This window comes from Macaca fascicularis, chromosome 3, assembly GCF_037993035.2.
Source record: "Macaca fascicularis isolate 582-1 chromosome 3, T2T-MFA8v1.1".
Lineage (NCBI taxonomy): Eukaryota > Metazoa > Chordata > Mammalia > Primates > Cercopithecidae > Macaca > Macaca fascicularis.
This window is the reverse complement of record NC_088377.1, coordinates 92,642,606-92,650,107: the sequence shown is the minus strand read 5'-3', so window position 1 is coordinate 92,650,107 and position 7,502 is coordinate 92,642,606. Positions and strand designations below refer to the sequence as shown.

At 38.4% G+C, this 7,502-nt stretch overlaps 1 protein-coding gene across 26 annotated transcripts in view; it reads left to right on the top strand.

Moving 5' to 3' along the window:
• Nucleotides 1-1,761: 1,761 nt before the first annotated feature.
• The window catches only part of GPR141 (G protein-coupled receptor 141), a 64,836-nt gene continuing 59,095 nt past the window's right edge, over nucleotides 1,762-7,502 (top strand). For 24 of the 26 annotated variants that reach the window (XR_012432533.1, XR_010585700.2, XM_005549778.5 and 21 more), the window contains exon 1: nucleotides 1,762-1,916. The gene's annotated coding sequence lies outside the window, so the exon portion shown is untranslated. Of the gene's footprint in view, nucleotides 1,917-3,826; nucleotides 4,144-7,502 lie in introns of those variants that run through there. The other 2 variants (XM_065542120.2, XM_065542115.2) reach the window with 2 other exon arrangements.

Below are 7,502 nucleotides of genomic sequence, written 5' to 3'. Positions count from 1 at the left end.
TTCTGTTCATTCTTTTAAGCTGCTCTCAGCAGGAGGGTTTGTCAGCAACAATCTTCTCTACGATTAATAAAGCCTGAAATATCTCTAGCATGAGTTATTTTGAAGCAGATAACATTTTAACGCATATAATGGAAAGAACGTACATCTGCTGAAATTGAAGAGTTTCCTGATGTAGAGGCCTTTCCTTCAAACTAAGAAACAAAGTTGGAAGCACTTATAACATTTTGTTCGGAGTAAGAAATGTGAACACTGATGAAAGCAAAACTGCAAAAATTTTGCCTAAAATATGAGTGTTTTAGCATTGTAAAGAAGACCAGGAATCACCCAAAATGACCAAAATTACTCTACTTAGGGACCTTAAAGTAGAAATAACCCAGGACCAGTATCATTTTGATGCCTTTTAAAATTTCTTTTTGAAATGGTGAAATGTCACAGTGGATTTTTAAAATAGGGGAATGTTTAAAATGTTGATATTTAATAAATTAGTACTTTTTAACTGATAAATGTCCATAAAATATTATCATGCTCATTACATCAGGAATTCTCAACCCCGGGGCCACAGACCAGTAGTGGTTCATGGCCTGTTAGGAACTGGGCTGTACAGGAGGAGCGGGAGCAGTGCACAAATGAGCCAGCAAAGCTTCGTCTGTATTTACAGCTGCTCCCCATCACTTGCATTACTGCCTGAGCTCCACCTCCTGTTAGATCAGCAGCAGCATTCGATTCTCATGGGAGTGTCAACCTTATTGTTGAACTGTCCATGCTAGGGATCTAGGTTGCAGTGTTCCTTATGAGAATCTAATGCCTGATGATCTGCCACTGTCTCCCCTCACCCCCAAATGGGACCATCTAGTTGCAGGAAAACCAGCTCAGGGCTCCCACTGATTCTACATTATGATGAGTTGTATAATTATTTCATTATATATTATCATGTAATAACAATTGAAATAAAGTGCACAATAAATGTAATGTGCTTGAGTCATCTGGAAAACATCCCCCAGCCCCGTCTGTGGAAAAATTGTCTTCCATGAAACCTTTCCCTGATGCCAAAATGATGGGGACCGCTGATTTACATGATAATTAGAACATTTATAAAATCCTAATTTATAGAGTGGTCATAAAATGGTAGGAAAGTTAAAACAGTTTGAGGAACTGACAATTTTTTTTTTTTAATACTTGCATTGCATCTCTATGACTGTGGACAGCTTCTTTTGGAGATAATGTTGACAGTCTAAGAAGTTAAGCTGTGACAAATTTACTCCCCTCCCCTGCCCCTGTAGCACACTCTGATTTTAAATGCTTTTTATCTTAATTCTAATTAAATGACATAATTATAGTACCATATCACAGTCAATGTCATTTATCAGTAACAGCTAATTAACACAATTATAAAAGTGGGAGCCCTAAGTGGGAGCCCAGTGAGGTATAGAGCAACTCTGGAAATTTTCTCCTTACTGAAAGGAAATATTACATATATTCCTTCACCAGAAGAACAATACACAGTTTATCTTCCCTTTTTGTTTTTGATAATATCACTTTGTTCCCCATTCTCTACAAAATTTCGTTTGAATAACATTTTAAAAACTTGATTCATCATAGTCATCAATCCTTCAAAAATATTTCTTGACATAATTGGCCTCTCTGTAGTTTTGCAACTTGGACTATTCATGTTTAACAGCTTAGTTTTTCAAGACTATTGTGTTTCAGACGGTTTTGAGGTTTTATGGTCTGTTGACATTCTGAGGAACTTAGAACACATTCACTTCCTTTTGCTTGGTGAGCTGTCCAGAGCCCTTGCAAATGCATGCAGAGCATGGAAATGCCCCAGCTGCCCTGCTGTTGAAACAGAATCCTATTTGGAAGGCAGACATGTGGCCCATCTCTGTAGCCATCACTGAGAAATCTGGATTTTCAAGGTAAGTGCAGAAGACTTAGGTTTGGGGAGACATGAATGAAAATGCCGTAGAAATAAAGCATACTGAATTGGTTGGCATAGTTCTAATTCGGAATCTTCCAACGGTTCTGCTATAAAAAGCAAGCTTATTCTCTCCAACCACAACTCCTTCTTCATAGAAAGAATTGTTCTATTCTTACTGCTTAGGATACGCTGCTCTGAAAGTAAAACCTAATTTTTATTGGTAACTATGAACCAAAATGATTTCAGAATCTCTCTGTCAAAATACCGGCTAAACGTATCATAGAATTTTTTAGGGCACCTGGCACTATTGAATTTATGTATAATTATTTAAATGCTTATCTTTTAAGTGATGTCTTAATTTTCTTTTGTTACGAAAAATCCTTTAACTCTATTACTGCATTATTTTCAGATAGAGTTTGAAACTATTCAGGCAGCCCTAGTCAATAGAAGGAAACAATCTGTAAGCAATCAGGTACTTAGACATTTCTAAAAGAAGCATATTCAAAATAACATGTGAAATAATGGTAATTATCATTCTTTCCATACCACTTTTAAAGTACTACATAACAGGAAGGATCCAAAAATAACTTCTTAAATAAGACAAATAAAAGGAACAACATCTGTTCAAATAATTTTACTTTAAGTAAAATACCGTCTGTACCGATATGTTCTACTTCCAAGAAGTAGCATTTTTCAAATATGTCGAATGAAATATAAGGCAAAGTTTTTAAAAAAATAAGTAATGCCTAACCTGAATATAGGCATTTAATTTTGTTTCACAAATTTGTTATATGACTTTTGATAGGTCACTTAATTCTCTGGACTTTAGCGTTCTACATAATTGCACAATTACTTATCTGAGAAATTACTTAGTAAGTACTCCAGAATTACATGTCTTTGTTTTCTGTTTCATTGGGTTTAAATCAATTAATTAGTCAGGATTTTAATCAGTCAATAGGAGTAATAGGAAGACCAATGAATGAGGAATCAGGTGGTGTGAACTCTAGTCCTCTGTTTTCTAGTAACTGGCTGCATAATTTGGGGGAATATTATCTAAGGATTCCAGACCACGGGTTGGCAAACTTTTTCTACGAAAGCCTAGATAGTAAATATTTTAGACTTTGCAAGCCGAGAGGTAGAACTGAGGCTAATATATTGGTACTTACATAACCATTTAAAACTATAAAAATCATTTGTAGCTCATAGGCTGTACAAAAACAAGAAGTGAGCCAGATTTGACTTAGGGGACACAGTTTTCCAACTCTTCTTCTAGCAATGATTTTCAACAATTATAAAATGGAAGTTGTAGACTAGATAAGAGATGCTCAGCTAAGGGAGATCCTGCATGGTCTTTAGAGTGATACACCAATCCTCTGAAGTTGCATGCAAAAGTGTAATGTGTGTTTTTCTTTTCTTTTTTTTGTGTGTGTTTGTTTTTCTCTCCCTCCTTACTTCTTTCCTTCCTTCCTTCCTTCCTTCCTTCCTTCCTTCCTTCCTGCCTGCCTTCCTTCCTTCCTTCCTCCCTCCTCCCTCCCTCTGTTTCTTTCTCTCTCTCTCTCTCTCTATCTCTCTCTTTCTTTCTTCAGGGCCTTTCTCTCTGTTGCCCAGGCTGGAGTTCAGTGACCCAATCATGGCTCACTGACTGCAGCCTCAATCTCCAGGGGTCAAGTGATCCTTTCATCTCAGCCTCCTCAGTAGCTGAGACTACAGGTACTTGCCACCACACCTGGCTAATTAATTAATTTTTTTTAATAGAGACAGGGTCTTGCTCATGTTGCCCAGGTTGGTCTCAAACTCCTGGTCTCAAGTGATCCTCCTGTCTTGGCCGTGTTGGGATTACAGGCATGAGCCATTGTGCTTGGCAGCGCTTTTTTTTTTTTTTTTTTTTTTTTTCTTTTTCAAATAAGAAAAACACGGATTTCATCAGATTTTCAAAGTGGTCCAAAATCCAATTAAAGTTAAGGACCATAGATCTAGCTAATTTCTAAAAGTGCTTTCCAAATTTAAAATCAATGAACCCGTGAAATGTTTACTGGTGTCTACTATGTATAAGCCATTGTGCTAGCACTATAAGAGACATAGCATGTTGTGACTAAAATATGTTAAATATATTGTTAAATAATACGTTAAAAATATATTTTTGGGACAGGGCCTCGCTCTGTCTCCAAGGCAGGAGTGCAGTCACGCAATCACAGCTCACTGAAGCCTTCATCTCCTGGAATCAGGTGATCCTCTCACTTCAGCCTCACGAATAGCTGGGACTGCAGGCGTGAGCCACCCTGCCTGCCTTTTTTTTTTCTTTAGAGAGGGGGGTCTCACTGTGTTGCCAAGGCTGGTCTCAAATCCCTGGGCTCAAGCAGTCTTCCTGACTCAGACTCAGACAAAAAATATTTTAAAGAAGATTAGAGTATGTGCAAGTCAGTACTATCCTTCAAAGTAGCAACATTGAAAACGCGGGCGGATCACAAGGTCAGCAGATCGAGACCACAGTGAAACCCCGTCTCTACTAAAAATACAAAAAAATTAGCCGGGCGCGGTGGCGGGCGCCTGTAGTCCCAGCTACTCAGGAGGCTGAGGCAGGAGAATGGCGGGAACCCGGGAGGCGGAGCTTGCAGTGAGCCGAGATCGCGCCACTGCACTCCAGCCTGGGCAACAGCGTGAGACTCCGTCTCAAAAAAAAAAAAAAAAAAAAAAAAAAAAAAAAAAAAAAAGAAAAAGAAAACAATTTTCAATTGGTCAAAGATTTCTGAGACATTGCTTTGCAAAGTGTTTTCTTTTCCTTTTTTTGAACTGAAGAAGAGTTATTTTTTATTGTTTAAGTTCTAGGGTACATGTGCACAAGGTGCAGGTTTGTTACATATGTATACATGTGCCATGTTGGTGTGCTGCACCCAATAACTCGTCATTTACATTAGGTATCTCTCCTAATGCTATCCCTCCCCCCTCCCCCCTCCCCCCTCCCCACAATAGGACCCAGTGTGTGATGTTCCCCTTCCTGTGTCCAAGTGATCTCATTGTTCAATTCCCACCTATGAGGGAGAACATGCGGTATTTGGTTTTCTGTTCTTGCGATAGTTTGCTGAGAATGATGGTTTCCAGCTGCATCCATGTCCCTACAAAGGACACGAACTCATCCTTTTTTATGGCTGCATAGTATTCCATGGTGTATATGTGCCACATTTTCTTAATCCAGTCTGTCACTGATGGACATTTGGGTTGATTCCAAGTCTTTGCTATTGTGAATAGTGCCACAATAAACATAAGTGTGCATGTGTCTTTATAGCAGCATGACTTATAATCCTTTGGGTATATCCCCAGTAATGGGATGGCTGGGTCAAATGGTATTTTTAGTTCTAGGTCCTTGAGGAATGGCCACACTGTCTTCCACAATGGTTGAACTTGTTTACAGTTCCACCAACAGTGTAAAAGTGTTCTTATTTCTCCACATCCTCTCCAGCACCTGTTGTTTCCTGATTTTTTAATGATCCGCATTCTAACTGGTGTGAGATGGTATCTCATTGTGGTTTTGATTTGCATTTCTCTGATGGCAAGTGATGATGAGCATTTTTTCATGTGTCTGTTGACTGTATGAATGTCTTCTTTTGAGAAGTGTTTGTTCATATCCTTTGCCCACTTTTGGATGGGGTTGTTTGTTTTTTTCTTGTAAATTTGATTGAGTTCTTTATAGGTTCTGGATATTAGCCCTTTGTCAGATGAGTAGATTGCAAAAATTTTCTCCCATTCTATAGGTTGCCTGTTCACTCTGATGGTAGTTTCTTTTGCTGTGCAGAAGCTCTTTAGTTTAATTAGATCCCATTTGTCAATTTTGGCTTTTGTTGCTGTTACTTTTGGTGTTTTAGACATGAAGTCCTTGCCCATGCCTATGTCCTGAATGGTATTACCTACCTAGGTTTTCTTCTAGGGTTTTTATGGTTTTAGGTTTTACATTTAAGTCTCTAATCCATCTTGAATTAATTTTCGTATAAGGAGTAAGGAAAGGATCCAGTTTCAACTTTCTACATATGGCTAGCTAGTTTTCCCAGCACCATTTATTAAATAGGGAATCCTTTCCCCATTTCTTGTTTTTCTCAGGTTTGTCAAAGATCAGATGGCTGTAGATGTGTGGTATTATTTCTGAGGGCTCTGTTCTGTTCCATTGGTCTATATCTCTGTTTTGGTATCAGTACCATGCTGTTTTGGTTACTGTAGCCTTGTAGTATAGTTTGAAGTCAGGTAGCATGATGCCTCCAGCTTTGTTCTTTTGGCTTAGGATTGTCTTGGCAATGTGGGCTCTTTTTTGGTTCCATATGAACTTTAAAGCAGTTTTCTCCAATTCTGTGAAGAAAGTCATTGGTAACTTAATGGGGATGGCATTGAATCTATAAATTACCTTGGGCAGTATGGCCATTTTCACAATATTGATTCTTCCTATCCATGAGCATGGTATGTTATGTTCTTCCATTTGTTTGTGTCCTGTTTTATTTCACTGAGCAGTGGTTTGTAGTTCTCCTTGAAGAGGTCGGTCCTTTACATCCCTTGTAAGTTGGATTCCTAGGTATTTTATTCTCTTTGAAGCTATTGTGAATGGGAGTTCATTCATGATTTGGCTCTCTGTTTGTCTGTTACTGCTGTATAAGAATGCTTGTGATTTTTGCACGTTGATTTTGTATCCTGAGACTGTTGAAGTTGCTTACCAGCTTAAGGAGATTTTGGGCTGAGACAATGGGGTTTTCTAAATATGCAATCATGTCATTTGCAACCAGGGACAATTTGACTTCTTCTTTTCCTAACTGAATACCTTGATTTCTTTCTCTTGCATGATTGCCCTAGCCAGAACTTCCAAAACTATGTTGAATAGGAGTGGTGAGAGAGGGTATCCTTGTCTTGTGCCAGTTTTCAAAGGGAATGCTTCCAGTTTTTGCCCATTCAGTATGATATTGGCTGTGGGTTTGTCATAAATAGCTCTTATTATTTTGAGATACGTTCCAACAATACTGAATTTATTGAGAGTTTTTAGCATGAAGGGCTGTTGAATTTTGTCAAAGGCCTTTTCTGCATCTATTGAGATAGTCATGTGGTTTTTGTCTTTGGTTCTGTTTATATGCTGGATTACATTTATTGATTTGCATATGTTGAACCAGCCTTGCATCCCAGGGATGAAGCCCACTTGATCATGGTGGATAAGCTTTTTGATGTGCTGCTGGATTTGGTTTGCCAGTATTTTATTGAGGATTTTTGCATCGATGTTCATCAGGGATATTGGTCTAAAATTCTCTTTTTTTGTTGTATCTCTGTCAGGCTTTGGTATCAGGATGATGTTGTCCTTGTAAAATGAGTTATGGAGGAATCCCTCTGTTTCCATTGATTGGAATAGTTTCAGAGGGAATGGTACCAACTCCTCCTTGTACCTCCGGTAGAATTTGGCTGTGAATCCTTCTGGTCCTGGACTTTTTTTGGTTGGTAGGTTATTAATTATTGCCTCAATTTCAGAGCCTGCTATTGGTCTATTCAGGGATTCAATGTCTGCCTGGTTTAGTCTTGGGAGAGTGTAAGTGTCCAGGAAATTATCCATTTCTTCTAGGTT